At 39.9% G+C, this 16,542-nt stretch overlaps 2 long non-coding RNA genes across 2 annotated transcripts in view; both read left to right on the top strand.

The window, feature by feature from the left end:
• The first annotated feature begins 638 nt into the window (after nucleotides 1-638).
• Nucleotides 639-11,388, top strand: LOC121097149. Its single transcript, XR_005830797.1, has 4 exons — nucleotides 639-888; nucleotides 6,683-6,719; nucleotides 7,352-7,491; nucleotides 11,172-11,388. It is a non-coding gene; the product is annotated as an uncharacterized LOC121097149 (long non-coding RNA).
• A 2,113-nt stretch (nucleotides 11,389-13,501) lies between these two features.
• LOC121096978 overlaps nucleotides 13,502-16,542 on the top strand; it is a 124,125-nt gene continuing 121,084 nt past the window's right edge. The window contains exon 1 of the long non-coding RNA XR_005830729.1: nucleotides 13,502-13,628. This is a non-coding gene — a long non-coding RNA (uncharacterized LOC121096978). The remainder of the gene's footprint in view (nucleotides 13,629-16,542) is intronic.

Genomic DNA, 16,542 nt, shown 5'->3' with positions numbered 1-16,542 from the left:
TGAAACATTGGGTTTTCTCCTCAGTTTAGCGGTGCTTGCCCTGTTCAGTTTCCTCACCACAGGGTTAGTGCTCTGGTTTTCCGCTTTCTTGAACATTAACTGAAAGAAGAAATGCTAATTACAACCATTTACCAATTAACTGTTTCACCTTCAGCTGGTGAATTTAGAACAGCATTTCATTTTTCATTAACCTCTTGTTCGGAAATTTGATTAAGGCAGGAGTTTGAGAACAACAACAAAATTTCTCATGTACCCGGATTGTCTCTGCAGCCAGCTGAGGTGGGTGCAAGGCAAACTTGTAATTGTTTTTTTCATTGAGCTGTATCTTCTGAAATCAACAACAGGTTATTGGCTTTTGTTTTTAAAAGGCTGATGGAAATAAAGTGAGTGTCCAGTTGCTGTGGTCGCAGCCCCAATCCAAAACATGGATTGAGCCCATGAAGGGCCAGAACGTGGTTATTTGTCCGTTAAATACAACTATGACTAACTTTAGAGGAAAAAGGGTGTCCTCTAACAGCCCTTAGATACTTCTGCACTTTCAAATAATCTAGAATTAGATTATGTTTTTACCAGAGTAGCCTGAAGGCCTGTGCGCTGACTCTGCGTGCTTTTATCTCCTCAGAGGAGGAAGCCATTGCAGTCCTGCCCAGCCTGCCATTTTACCACAACATCTGGCTTTCCTCAGCTATGTGGCAGAGTAACCTAGCTCATTCTGTCAGCGGGCCTTTATCAGTAGCATGTTCTGCATTAATTCCAGCTCCTTCACAGTGCCTGTGACTGCGGTCATGCAGCCTGCTGGTGGAGTTCTTGCCAGCTTCCTTTGGTCATGCAGCCTGTCCCCTCCGTCTGCACTGTCGGTGCCACCTCAGCCGCATCCCCCAGGAAAAGGTAAGCTGAAATTCTCCTTCCTAAATCTGCCAGGAAACAATTTGCCTAGGCTTCTTCCTTGCCAGGCTTTCTCTGTGTGAAGTGGCCTGGTAATCTGTTGGCTCACCACCGGTCTGACAGTCATGTGGCTAATCCTGAGGGTTGTCTTGTCTGAGGTGAAAGATAAGGAGAAGGGTCTGAACGTGGCACATGTATGTGAAAGATCAAGAGACTTCTGCCTGCTGTGTTACGAGACATGAGTGAGCTGTTTGTTCTTACCTCTTCCAAAACGTTGTATGAATGTGGATAAATCATTTACTGTTACTGCCTTTGTTCTGTGTATGCAAAATGAAAATTATTTTTACCTTCTTTGCCAAGTTGCTAAGAGGATTGAGTAAAGAAGTACTCGACTCCTGCAGTGTTGGGCAATTTAGAAATGCTTGTAAGGAAACTGCATAAACTTTGCTGTTGTAGAGCAGCAGTACTGTCCAGCCCTTCTCATCTCCTCAGTTTTCAGCATCCACTGTAATGCTTCCTCTGCTCTTTTGAACATAACTTGCTTAGTCAGAAAACTTGGTTGCTGGGAGGCTTCGTTCTGTGTTTAGCTCAGCCGTGCCTTCCGCTCTTTGAATTTCATTATAACTGTTGCACGCTCAAGGTGTTCTCACCAGAAGATAGGCATTTTAAGCCAGGTCTTCAGTCCTCAGAAAACCTTCTTTGTCATCTGTTAATGGAAGTCACACTTGACCCTGACTCAGGAGACCACTGCTGTTCAGGAAGACCAGTGCAATGCCTGCTGAAGATACATTCAGGTGATCTTTACTAAACATAGCTTAGAAACTAAATACAGGAACGTAAAGCCAGTATATCCTTAAATTAAGAATGGCTCCATACACACATATGTAAATGTTTTGGGGTGTCTGTGTTTATTTTTCCAGCAGTCATTGTGACAGCTAGGAGCTCTATCAGATTAAGATCTTCAAAGCTTCCTTGAAGATACGATGCTCTTCTCCACTAATGGCTTGACTTTGTGCCCTGTCAAAACAGAAGCCTTTTAGTCACAGTGAGCTAGTCTTCTTCCATCCCTTAATACCTCTTCCCATGGACACTTCAAGGAGGGAGCTTCATATTGTTGAGCTCCTCATCTCCTCACCTTACTAGTGAGCTCTTCATGCCTTCCTGATGCAATTTTTCTTTGCTTTCCTCTTACCTGTGAAGTGCTTTTAGCATCTGACTGTTCTTTGGCCACTCTATGCTGACTTACGGGACAGTGCTACTGCCCTACCACAACATCCCAGCAAAACTTTCTGGAGATGTACTGTGAGCAGTATCGCTGAATGGACTTGGACTTAAATGACCCATTAATAGGGGAAAGTGTGAAATCCGTAACTTGAAATTGCCACTGAAGGCAGTGGATCCTAAAACTACAGCATCTCCACTTTTACTGCAAGTAGATGGACTTGTAGCATTAATTTTTTGGGGGGAAATAAGACTGTTTTTCCACATTACACAATTATTTTGGTTTTAAAAGCTCTGTCCTCTCTGGTAGCTTTGGCTGGGAATGTTGGCCTGATGGAATACTGGGTGGTTTTATCTGGTTGATTAATTTTGTTCCTGACATGTGGAATGATTTCACCTGAAATAAGACCTTCAAAAGAAAAAGCTAATTCACTTTTGTTTTTCCTTTTAAACATTAATGTAATATATACAATTTAGAACATGATTACACAAGTAACAAAACTACTCAAACAGCAGAACCTTGAGTGTGAGACATAGCAACTTTGACTTTAGAAGAAGAGAAGCAAGAAGCTAGACTAATGGCTCAGAAAACACGCTACTTTCTTTTTGATGGGATTCAAAATTAACTTAGTGTTTGAATGAGAGTCTCGTTCACACAGCGTATGTTACACACCTTGCTAGCTGGCAGTGCAATGAAATTGTTTCCTAATGAAACTTCCATCACTGTAAAGTAATCACATATCTTTGCTAAGTAAATAATATTGTCCTAACTGTAATGTGGGTTTATCACTCCATTTTCTGAACACTGTTGTTATTTAAGCAGGATGTTTGTCATATGTAACAGTAATATAAATTGATACCGAATAGATAGATCTTTTAAGGAAAGCTGTGATCAACATCTCGAAGAATGTAATGGCTTTTGGGGATGGTTTTTTTTATTTGTTTGGCAGGGCTCTCTGTGTGTGTGCTGCTTATTACGTTTGTGTGCGTGCAGAGTAGAAAACACTTTCAGAAGCTTGTCAGTGAAGAATCGTTAATTGCATAGCAATAGACATTCACATAGGTGCTCTCTAATAAATTCATACTTGATCTTTGTGTGGACACTTCAAGTGCCGCTTTCCAGCAATCAGCAGCTCTTCCAGCTCCAGTGATCACCAGAAGTTATTTTGGGAAATTACAGGAAGTGCATACTTAGTCTGAAAATAGTTAAGGCCAATTCTTAAAAAGAGGTGTTAAAGCATGAATGACTTACAATTCACATAGATAACTGAACTGTCATTGTATTATACTACTTCCCTAAAAAATATTTCAATAGCTCTAATGGGAAGGAAGCAAGAAATGAAACTCAAAGGAAATAAATCACAAGTCCAGTGTGCTCAAATCCCCCCTTTGTCATCTTTATCTATTGTTTTCAATATTTCTGCATACTCTTTTTTGAAGCAAAGTTTACCCAGCAAACAAGAGTCAGATTTCTCATCCCTATCATTTGCATTCGTTGGTTTCCTCTCTTTTGTTTTCTGAGGCTGACAAAGAGAAATGTACAGTGACTTTCTTTAACAGTTTTAATGTTCTAGTCCAGTTCCACCTTTACTGTACCTGTTTGGTGCTATTGCAGTACTGTGGTATCCCTAAGTATAACACGGTATGTGTTTTCATTTATTATGAAGAAAAGTAATTCAAAACCAAAAGGGTGAGAACTCGTTAAGGCCATGCTTTCAGAAACAGGTTTTACCTCCTGTGTTCCATCACAGGAAATGAAAGGTCAGGATAGTTAAAACAGGAGTGCTGCTTTTGCTGCAGTAAAATACAACGCTTCTGTATGATCATTATTTTAAATTACTTCTCCAACTTTGTCACTGCCAAAATTAATCAGGGTAATGTATGGCAGACTGAACTGAAATACACACAGTAAGGTACCCTGACTTCCTAAGACAGGAAAAAAGTATTCATTTCTGAGAGGGAGCTGAATTAATAAAAGATAATACTCTACTGTATCAAGTAGTGCTTAAGTTGTGTTTTGTTTAAATAGTGGGGCTTAAAATGAGACTGCTTAAAGGAAGAGGGAACTCAGTGTCATAAGGATTCTTTCTTTGGGGGCATGGGGAAAAAATCGTGGTTCCCAGCCAGTGTTTTTTTAATGTGATAAGGGGAACTGCACACAGGGTGGTGTGGGAGTATGCTGTGCACAGACTTCCATAAACCAACATCATGAGGCACACAGCAAATAAAAACAATTCCAGATTATAATTATTGTTTAGTTGATCCCCTGGTTTAGAGCTAATTTAGACAGCAAAGAATAGAGGTAACCCTTCCTCACACCAGCAAAATTGGAAGGAGCCGAAACCTAGGCAGTAGGCTCAAGCTTGGATGTGGATTTATGCAGGGTTGAAAAAAACAGCCATCAAAGATTGGGAAAACCCTAACAAAATCCACAGTTGTGATCTTTGCCCATGGAAACAGCGTGATCGAATGGAGCTTGGATGCTGAACTTAACCCTGCTCACGCCAGAGGGATGATCCTCTCCTGACTGGCTTTATCTGATCTCCCATCAGCAGAAGTGACCTCAGGAGCAAGGTGCACCACGCCATCGGAGGGCTCGGCCGGCAGTCACTGCTGTCTGTGCCCGTGCTGTGGGCACTCCCCATGGAGCACGTACGCTTGCAAGGGTGATGTGATGGACCTGCTGCCCAGGGAGTGGCTGCACCAGACCCTGCTCTAGTGGGAAACCTCTGAGTGCTGTTAATCACTTATCCCTGGTGCACGGAGTTAGGGGCCGCTGTTCAGGTGTATGATGGTAACATACCCGATTAATACAAACGGGAATTTGGCTGCAAGCTTCTGAATGCCTGCCTTGGTTGCAGTAGCAGGCAGAACATGTCATGACTAAGTGAATTCCTGCAGCCCACACAAAGTGGTCCTCTTTCAGTTTTATAATTTATGAATATGTTGCTGGGAATAAACATAGGGCTTGTGTGCTCCAGGCAGTGTTTAAAGCTCTATCTTGCTCTTGTCTCACTGCATAACAAAATCCCCGTCACAGATGGTAGCCAGGCCAGAGACAAAGCTTACAATGAATTGATGATGTGATTTTTTTTTTTTTTTAACTTGTACAGTTAGATTTTTGTAAACATTTCTTTGTTCATACCTTCTTGTGTATAGAGTATTCCCATGTCCTCTGCACCTGCATGGAAAGTCTGCCACTGTTCCTAGAGTGACATGACCTAGATTTTAAAACAAAAACTGAACACAAGATGTTTTCAGCTGTAGGCTTACATTTTCACTGGAACTGAACTCTCCCAAAAGTACATTGGCCTTGATCAAGGTCTGGAATGGGTGAGCCAAGAAGGGAATTCTTGCAACTCAACCCTAACTTTCAGATCCAGCTAGCATAATTATAGTTTAGCTACTGGCCGGTAGTACTGCTCTGGATAGCATCAAAGCATTCTTGTAAAACATTTTGAACTACTCCCAATGACCACTTCTGTGGTTGGTATATAGTAACTTCTGAGCACATATTTAATTGTGCCTTGTCCAAAGGGTTACGCAGTTTCTATATACAGACACCAGCACAGATCTGTGTGAGTTACCCATCTACCAAAAAAGCATAGTTGTAAAGACTGGATAATTTGACTACCCGGGCATTGTGGCATTCATTGCGTAACCGTACTTCAAACGCTGTCTGGAGTCCGTGGCAGCTTCCCAGGCAGGATCTATCATATCAACTAATGCATCCGGAATGGGCTGTATCAAAAGCTTTAGCAAATCAATGCATACAGAAATGTAATTTGACTTTAATCAATTTTATTGTTAGAGCAGAAGAGGAAAACATAGATAAAAGCTTTAAGAGTACAGAAAGGAAAACTTTAATTTGTAGGAGGCTAATTAATTTGTTTTTAAGATGTGTTTTTTCCAGTCCTTTGGTGAAGTGCAGATTGTTTAAATAAACTGACTTGCTGGAAGGAAAAGACAGCACCCATAGCAGTGTTGTTCTTGTATGCAGAGATTAGTGTAAATTATTTGTATTTATTTTCTTCTTTCCTTAAGTACCTAAAATACACTAACTTATTCAGAAGAAAATAAAAAGGAAAAAGGGAATTAAGTGGAACTGTAGAAGATAAGGAAGGAAGAAATGGGAAAAGCATCAGAGTAACTGTGTCTAACTTGTGTGTGTGTGTATATGAATATATGTGTGTAAAACCAACAAATGCTCCAACAGCACTGACTGCAAGCTAACCAAAAGTCACAAATCACTCTTGAAAACTCAGTTCTATTTTTATTCCACAACGGCCTTAACTTCTGTATTTAGCAGGCATTTATTCATTAGAGAGTAACTGATGTTTTTTGTATGGAGTTCAAGTTAGGGTTTGCTTTATGTTGTAAGTCTGATGCACGTGTTCTATGGGATGTATTTAAAGATGAATATCTCTTGGAGGAAATGTTGTATTACTTGTGTTTGAGATTATGTTAAATATTCACCCAGGACTCAGTTTCAGTAGTAGACCTGTTTTTGTGAGGTGGGGTACAGCTCAGCAGTCTTCTGTTGAAGCAAGGTAATTTTGGGGTTATTTTCCTGCAGGTGGTAGCCATCCTGGATCTCTATAAGGATAAAAGAGGTCAGTATGTGATACTTGCTTCTATAGCAGGCTGCTTAGTAAATTAGATAATCCTCTTCTGTTGCTGTTTGATTTGAGTGATATCTATTCTGGAAAAGACAAATACAGATAAGTCTGCCTACCCATTTAGATGATACCTGAAGAACGTCTATGAAATTAAGAGGCCAAGTATTTGCATTTAACTGTAGTCACTGCATATTAATTCCTGTTCCTATTTATAATAGTGTGTGCAATGAAAGAAATCAAATAATGAAATTTCCTATAGATGTACATAAGACTATCATAACTGTCAGTCAGCCTATTCTGATAATACTGTGAATCTGAGCATTAATTTTCAAGCGCTCTCCTTTTCCTAGTTTTCTGTCAGCTTGCTGCTGCTATTCTTAACTCCTAAACAGTCAGCATTTGGGTTGGAGGAAGATGAAAAGTAGGTATTTCATGTCTGTGTTTCTTATTGAGGACAGCTTAAAAGTTGGAGAGGTGCATCTGAATATTTGTGGGGAAAACTATGTGAATACAAATCAGAACTAAGCACTATGAGATTTCTATTTGCTGTTTTTAAGACAGGTGGGATTTTTAAAAAGTAATTAGGAATTACTTAAATGGACAGACAAAGTATTTTTTATTTCTAGCTTTTAGAATTGACCTGATTTCCACAAGTGCAAGGCAACGACAGACGCTGTCTTCTACATTGGGCTCTCAGGTTATGGCGCATTTCTGAGAACCAAGCCATTTGCTGCTACTTCTGCACTTCTGAAACGAACTTCTTAAGGTATTCAGGACTATAAAAAGTGATATGTATAATTAGCAGATATTGTGAATTATTTGCAAAACCTTGTATTTTCAGGAAAAATATTGCAATTCTTACAGTAACATTAAAGAGCAATAGACCTAAAAAAAAAAAATCATGTTTGCATGACCTGTCGTGCTTTATTTGGGGATTTAAATCTGTCTTTTTGTTTTATTATGATTTGCAGTGCTTTTTTGTTTTGTTCTGTTGAAGGGAGATAGTGCTGATAAAGAAACAGCTCTCTCCTCCTCCTGCTTGGTGTGAACTCTTGCCTTTAAGTTAATACTACACATCTTTAAAAGTGGGCATCTGTGCACATACATGTGCATGCACATAAATAACGATTTTCAAAAAGAGAGAGAGGGGGATGCTGTGAGAACCACCTCAATAACTTTACGAACTTAGGTGCTGACTGCTCTTAAGAGATATGATCCTTCTGTTCTATGGTGAGCATTGCTGTAGGGTCATATTACTATTCTTTGTGCTGTATATATTTCCTTTCCTTCTTGCAGTAAAAAGAACCCCTGCTTTTATTGTAAGCATTTTCAATTTGTAACAGATCAGCAACCCAGTGTTGTTCCTTTGGCAGGGTGAGGCCATTGAGACCTGTCCTTTAGGGGACTTTCCAGGTGATTTACTAGCTATGGCTTTCCCTTCATATGAAGGGAAACTTGAAGTTTCATCAAAACAATTCGGAATGTACTGGGACCAAATAAATGGCATAGGCTAAAGTATCTGTTTGCCAAGGAAACCACAGTAAAACTTGCCAAACCAAACATTATTGTTAGAAGCATGGCTTGACCATAATGCCTATCTCTGAACTGGAGTGGGAATGGTTTCATGGGAAAAAGTTTGCTCAACAATATATGGTCTCATAGACCCTACATTTGGAGAAGAGACAGCATACCTAATTTGAATAAGTTTAAACTGCAGCCAGCACTGTAGTTTGTGGCTGATCTGTATTACCTGCTATCTTTTCAGAGTCAACCTTTTAAAAATTTTTAAATGTCATCTCAAGATAATTCCCTATTTTTTTAAAAAAACTTGTTTCCCCTATCACTGTTTTTTAGGACTCATTAGGGAAAGCAAACTATATTTCCATCAATGATTCTTCTTCCATCTTGCCTTTGAGTTTTGTGACTGCAGGATGCCTCACAGAACATACAGCTGATTCATGACCTTACAGTGTTTGGGTAGTTTAACTTGAAGCATCATTGCAACATTTGAAGTTAGGAAAAGGTAAAGGTTACATGATGAGATTATTGGAAAGGAAGGGGAAAGAGAGGGACTGGATGTTGAGCTTATCAGCTTTGCATTCAGTACTGGAGTCAGATTCCCAAATTTAGTAGCATCATCTAAGAACAGCTCATACCTTTTAAGTGGCTTAAAGGCTGAGGCTCTGAGAGGCAGTTTCCACACTTTTTGTAATCTACCTGAAGTTTGTTAATAGAGTTATGTTGGTCGTGGGTGGGAACGACAGAGCAGGGTAGACTCCTCAGCATCCAAACCTTGCCCATCTCCACAGAGGAAAACCGGCACAAGTTGATAAAGCCAACTGCCAATTTAGTTGGAAAATCTTTTCCCTTCATTTTTGTGAATGAAACACTCAGGTGAGACAAGTGCTGTGTGGAGGATGGTAGCAGCGGGAAAGCCATGTGAACAGTTTGTCACCCAGGGACCGAAGCGCAGTAGTGCAGCTGCAAAGCACCAGATCAACAGGATAAAAGGGGATTAAGTAATCAGGGTAAATTCCTTTTCCTGATAAACTCTGTGAAAACTGTTTTGTTTCCCCTTGTTCTTTAGCAAGGAGAGCTACGATTAAACAGCAATGCTGAGATTGTTTCTCCCCTGTATGGAGTTTGTTCCAGTAGGTTCTGAAAAGGGAGAGGGGATGATGAAGCATTAGCCTGCTGTGCTTTCAGCTGGCCTTTCCTTTCCCTTAAGCTTTTCTATCAAGGATCATCCAAATATATGTCATCTTGCCTCATGAATGTGTCTAGTGTTTCATTTTGTCCTTGGTTCAAATTCTCAAGCAGTTTGTGTTTGTTTTTTTCCAAGCACCAATGCAGCTCATGTTTTGTTCTTCCCATAGTTTCCATCCCACTTTGACAAATTTTGACTATCCTTTCACCGGCTTTATTGTCACTTGCCTCTGTATTACTGTTTCTCAGCTTGTCATTTAATAACTGAAATACTAGGACATATAAGAACATGGGAAATGACATATATCACCCAGTTGTCATGTTTGGAATTGTAGCAGCTCTGTTGCACATGATACAGTTGTAAATTAAAATTTTCCATGGACCTGGAGTTTAGAAGGGTATTCTTGGATACAGTATTTGCTTAGTCAGTTTTATTGCTTTTGATATATTTATATCTGTTATTTTTAATATTAGTATTTCTTATTTCATTTTTCTATGCATAGTAAAAAACTATTTCTCTGGCATGCCCACGCTTTTATGGGAGGTGACATTTGCAACCATTCTTGAGATGGGTGAAAGGTTTTGATCGTAAACTGATTGGCAAAAAGTATACAAAGTCCTGTGTGTTTTATCTGTGCAGGAAGATATGAAAGTTGGCTTTTCTTAATAGCAAAGGAGAAAGGAGAAAACTGTCCTTTAAAAATGACTGTATGTGAAATACTTCAAGGTAGGAAGGTTTTATGAGACCTGTCTTTATACATTCTGGGATTGGTGTATTTGTTTCTTTAAAATTTAACTACAGTCAAGAGAAAAATTAAAGATTATATAGTTTTGATAGTGTAATACAGAGCTATTTTTAGTAACTAAAAAAAATCTTGTCAAAAGCACCTGCCTTCCACCAAGACTAGCACAGTGAAGCCAATATGGGATTTGAATCCAACCCATTTCTGAGTTGTGACAGACTCAAGATCTCTTTAAAAACTTTGAGATTTCAGATGCTTTCTGATTTGCTTCAGACTTTACAGGTAAGTTCTGCAGTGGCATGAAGTCTTGAAATTTCAGACGTGTTGGTGTTACTTTGCTGAAGCTGAGCCTGTCTGTGTCAAAGTCAGCTTTGGAAGGGGAAAACTGTGTCAGCCTTCACTACCGAGAGGCTATTGTCTCTTCAGAATAAAGTAATAGATATTTCAGGAGTGCTTTGAAGCTGTGCCAGCCTCCTCACAGAGCTGTGAAATGTGATACCTCCGCTTTTAAGCTGTTTGTGAAAGTACAAACTGTAGTACTTGTGGAATTCATTCACTGACTTCCAAACTTGAGTCTGGCCTGGGAATGGGAAGAAAGAGTTTAAGAGAAAGGGGCGGGGGGGAAAGACTTCAGTAGTATGTGGCAGTTAACTGTCAACTTTGGCATCTTTTCAGATTTGCGGCTTCATGCTTTCTAGAGATAAACTGTGACTTTTCCCTAAGGATTGGAGGATTTTATTTTCTTTTCCACTGAAGCTCTGAGGATTCTATGACTGTAGGAGCTAAGTGAAGTGCAGAACTACCAGCGAGATGCCAGCCATGCTCTTAGATAGTTAATTTAAAGGTTGCAGAGCATTTCTTGCAGCTTGTTCCTATTTACATTAGTTTCTCAATATTTTCTGTTTGTAAAACAGATCAATAGGATCCCTCTGTCCATATTACTGTGCTTTGTCATGTCTCATCTGGGTTTGCCTGAAACCTTTTGTCTCATTAACAGGTGAAGATTTTTCTGTGGGCTCAGAGCATCCTGTGCACTCTGTGACAGAGGATCTTGGGTAAAAGCAGAGAAGGAGGGACCCTGGGAGCAACCAAATCTTCAGAGAGTCAAACTTTCTTATCCTTTTTGTTCTCATTAGAGCTCAGACGTGAGTGGGCAGGGAGGTGTGTGTTTCTGTTATGCAGCCTGTTGCTTTTGTTTTACTTCAACAGAGTTGAAGGGAAGTATCCCCTTCTGTCTCTTCGTAGCAGGCTTGTCCGGACTATGCAGTACGTTTGAGTCACAACTTCAGTTTCACCCCAGCTCAAGTCTTGTCCAAATGCAGAAACCTTTAGGATGAGGATGGTGGTGTTTTTACTTGAACTGACTGGCTTGTCTGGTCACATAGGCTACAGCTCGAGTTAACACAGTTTGTCAGCTGCTAACGCAGTTATTCTGTGCAGTAATCCAATCCCTCTGTGCAATGCAAGGGTTATTTTGCAGCGCGGCTGCTCTCAGCTAACGATCCCGAGGAGAGGGCAGGCCGGGAGAGATGAGCATGGCTTACTCCATAGCAGGGTGGTGGAAAATAGAAAAGGTGCATTTCTACTTGCTGAGGACTGATACGACAGATTTCATGGGCCTGTATGGAAAAGTGAGAAAGCTCAGACTAAAACTGAGTTGCAGCTGCCAAGGAAGGAAGAATAGCAAGGAAATACTTGAGTAATCAAAGTGGAGGGAAGTAGAAGTTTATTACTCTATGTGGAAATGAGCAAATAATAGGTGATCTGTTTCATGTCTTTTTTCCTTTCAAACCACCACAGAAAAGGTGAATTATGACCAGATGCTTAAAACAGTTAATTTTAATAAAAAGAGGACTGAAAAGGAACAGATCAGGTGTACTTGAGAGATAAGAGAGATTGTGCAAGTCAGCAGGACTTGAAACAATATCCTATAGTATGAAAAATTTGCAAATGCTAAGCTGTCTGCCATTCTCTTTAAGAAATGTGGATGATGTTGAGAAGGCAATGTTTGAAAGTGCAAGGGCAGCTGAGAGGAAGGAAGCCGTGGAGAATTTAGAGAAAGCTAATGCTTACTCAGTATTGAAAATTAATAATGCCATCAATCATTAGATGATACTTCAAATATCTTTCTTGTCCTTACAAATATGATAAATAACTGACATTGTACTGTGTACTGGTGCTACTGGTCTAGTAGATGTGGTGGAATCTTTTTTCAAAGACAAGCTAGGACACAGTCCCACACGGCATTCTTGCAAGCAAATTAGGTTGGTTATGTCTCTCATGAAAGCGTGGTAAGGTGGGCACACAGCTGACTGAGATATCCTGAATGAATGGGCAAGGGGGAATTTAGAATTTCTAATCTGAAGACTGCCCAGGGAGGTCATGGTGACTTTGCTGCCGGAGTCTTTTAAAACCGGTGTAGATATATGGCACTTGCTTGTGCCTCAGAGGTGGGATATGGGCTAGATGATTTTCTGCAATTCCTTCCACGTGTCTGTTCCTGTGACTCCATGACGTGAGGCTAACTGGGGAGGTATTAAATGCAAATAACTCAAGTTAACGGTGCACTGAAGACACAACCCTTAGCTTAATAGATGTCCTTTTAAAACCTGGCTGGAAAAACATGGTTTCATATGTGGAAATAATGTCCCAAGAGGATATCCCAAGATGAATGGTAGATTCAGGAATGATATGGACTGATTGGAGAATCTCCAAAGTATGAATGATCAAACAGTTAGGAGACAAACCTAGAAGGCAGCCTGAAACAATTTGGGTTGGTAAAAGACCAGAAGAAAAACTACAAGAGTCTTCAAATACAGAACAGGCCGCTGTAAAGAAGAGCAGTAAGTTGTTTGCAGAGTAAAAGCTCTGCAGTAGGTGGAACAAGAATTAGCAGAACTAAACTGCAGCAGAAAAAATTCAAAGATTGCAATAAATAAATAACAAATAAAAAAAGACAGGGGGTGAACCCAACCTTATAAAGCGGGGATATCAATGCACTGGTAAAGATTGCTCAGGTGATTATGAAATCTGTGATGATCTTTAAGAGCAGGTTAGAGAAATACTTCTCAGAAAGGACATGGAGATAGTTGTTCCTACTTTGGGACCTGGGGTGGACTGGATGTCCTTTCAGTGTCCCTGTCTGATTTCTTTTTCAAAGATCTTTTTTTCTTCTGAGGAGAAATGCTTTGCCTTGATACTTGAGGCACCTGGGGATTAAATTTGTTCATTTGCTTTTCAAAATGGAATTGTTACTCACCGTTCCTACCAAAATTGTCTGCCTAGCAAGAAGGAAAAGTAGCCAGGACTGCATCTAAGGTTTTCACCTTTCTGTTCCCTGTTTGTCTGTGACAAGGAATACGTGGAAGATAACCTGTCCTCTACCCCATTACAGCCTGCATATGGGAAGAAAGAGACGCTGTTTCTTTGCATGAGGTACCAGCACTGTGAACAGGTAAGCCATACTGAATATCCAGACATTGCAAATGAAACTTGTATGCGGTTGTTTTGTATATGGATTCCTAATTAGCATTTGCAATGGTCCTTCAAATAACAGCTAGACTTGTGTTAATTGCACATATTTAGATTCCGTTACAAGTAAAATCCTCCCATAGCTAGAGCATGTGTCTAGATTTCCTTGTCTTTTGGGTACTAAGCTGCTGGAGAATGTGATGTAAATTTTAAAAAAACCCAACAAACCTGGTTGCAAAATGTGGCTCATATTTAGGCAATGTTAGATAAGTTTTCTGAAGCTAGATCTGTTAAAAACTACAAAATAATCTGTCGTTTCTCTTTAGAAGTTCAGAAGGAAGCAGACAGTTTGGCCAGGCAACTGTCTGCAGTGATGTATCCAAAACAAGAGCTTTTGTTCCAAACTGGGCTGATGCATGCCACCAAATATGCAAAGAATGCAGGGCCGTTTGTGGTGCTACTACAGATACCATCACTGGAAAGCTAAGCACCCAAATTCCTGTTGAAATAACATTGCAGTTAAGATAGAGGCGACCAAAATAAGGGAAATCCAAAGCAGAAGGGTGCCATTGCCTGCAGGTACACTGAAGTCTGATATAAAATGATCTCTGTTTTTTCTTGAAATCCATCATTTGAAGACCTCTCTTTCAAGCCAGTGCACTGGCTCAGGCAATTAGCTGTGAAACCTTTCAGGGTCTAAGGGTCAATGTTAGTTACAAGAAGGGGGCTAAGAATTCTTGAATCAGCTAGCGTGATTTCAGTGAAAAATCTACGAAGGCTGAGTCCCTTACATCAGGAAATTATGTTTTTCCAGTTCACATAATTTCCAAAGTCAAACATAGCCATATATGTGAAAGCTGTGTGTAAATGCGTGTGAATTGGAGTTGTCACACTGGCCTGTGAAAAGGCTCTACGAACTGCTCTGAGCAATTTTCATACCTGTTTCAGTAGCATTTTCATAACACCACAACAACTAACAGTTAAGATTGCATACCTACTTTAAAGTGGGGTTTATTTCTTGTTGTTAGTCATGAAAATAGTGGTTGAACGTAACCAAAAGAAACTCTGTTCTTAGGGAAAAAGTTTTGTCTTTCTGGAAAATTGTATGGAAATGTATTCATTCCTTTGGGAATTCAAAGAAGTTCAGAATAACTTTCTTGAAATTATACAACTTCTGTGTAACGCTTGAACTGTCAGGACATTTTAGTGCTTGAAGCTTTAGGCAGGCGTAGATTGGAATCCTTCCTAATTGGTTGACTACCTTGAAAACACTTTAAATGAGCAAAATTTCTAACACGGCACTTCATTAGTAGTAGCTGAAGTAGCTAAAGAATTAAAAAAAACCCAAACCCACAGAGCACCAAATCTGCCAAATGGTACATCTGAACTCTGACACTTAGCAGTTTTGGAATTAGCTCCTTTGAGCAGCTGGTAGAGTTCATCTTCAGTAAAGCAAATATTTTGCAGAAGTGAGTTCATCTTTTACCCCAGAATTTGAGGCACAGTAAGGAGCTGCATTTCACAGGACCATGACTCGAGGTTGCTCTGTGTCAAGATCACCATCTGCTGATGTTTGTCAGTGTGCTGTAGGGGAGGTGTTTTTCATCACCTATAGGGGAGAGCTAACGTAAATCTCCTCTGCTTGTTGTGAGTAACTTTTAAGAGCTAATAAGCACAACTAAGCACATCTAGACAATAAGCGTCCATGGCTATTAAACACCATGGTCTGGGCTGGTTACAAGCTCTCCTCCTGCTGGAGGGAGGCTGGAGGGACCCTTGGCCTGACCCATGCTGACACTTCTGATGCTGGAAATCAAGAACATTACAAGTGTGGAAGTTACCTGAATGGGTGTTGCAGAAAAAATGGCCTGGAAAGCACTGATTAATATGTAAAAACAGGCTGCTATTGCAGCAGCAGGGCTGGCACCAGTGGTGAAATGGGAGTCAAAGCAGATTAAACTCTCTCTGGAAAGATCAGTTGGTAAAGGGGATAATTTGGATCCTAAACTGCATATTAACCCATCTAGAGGAGTCACTGCAGAGGATTCCCCCAGCCTCTGTTTTGATGTAGTTAAGTGGTATAAAATCACAAGTGCAACACAACTGCTATTTTGCTGTTTTTCATTCAAACCACTTTTCAATTGTGCTTCTTTTCCATAAGGTCTTAATACATGTATCAGATTAACAGATTTTCCTGCCTTTTTAAAAGGAAACTGTGTGCTGATACTAAGCAAAATATTTAGGGAAGAAGGACAGTTTGTTTCCGGTGTCTTTATCGTCTGTCAGTGACAAGATGGATAGTAAAATCTTTTCTTTCTTTGCAGAACTGAATTTGTGTTTTAATGGATAGGTCTAGTCAGAGCTAAAAGGAAATTTCACAATATATTTTTTGTAGAGAAGACTCCCAATGCTAATGAGCAGCCAAATCTGTCTCGGGGAAACAGTTTGTTACTAAAAATAAATTGCAGCCGAACTGTAACTAAAATCAGATCGCAGAAACCAAGCTACTCTGATTTCTGATTTCTATTGCAGCGGGAGATGAATCTATTACAAACAGCTTTGATTATTACATATTTTAAAATGTGCCAACTGAGCCCTGTTTTGAAATTAATCCACTTGTGAGCTTCTAACAAATACGCTTACAGCATTCTCTGGAGATTTTCTTCAGACTCCGCAAAGCCAGTGAGGAACCAGTTCATAGTTATGAGGCCAAAAGGAAAAACAGTGCACACAAGCTATTTATAGAATATGAAGCAAAACAGTGTGATAAAGGGCAAATGAAAGCTTTCAACGGGAGGTGGCTTCTCATTCCCGGTCACGTGGTCTTTACATGCAGTTTATTTTTTACTATACAATTTAGCAGGGAAATTAAATCACTTGACAACAGCCTTTTTCTG

This window comes from Falco naumanni, chromosome 13 (assembly GCF_017639655.2).
Source record: "Falco naumanni isolate bFalNau1 chromosome 13, bFalNau1.pat, whole genome shotgun sequence".
In the NCBI taxonomy this organism is placed as follows: domain Eukaryota; kingdom Metazoa; phylum Chordata; class Aves; order Falconiformes; family Falconidae; genus Falco; species Falco naumanni.
The sequence above is the reverse complement of the archived record's forward strand: the minus strand, read 5'-3'. Positions and strand labels throughout refer to the sequence as shown.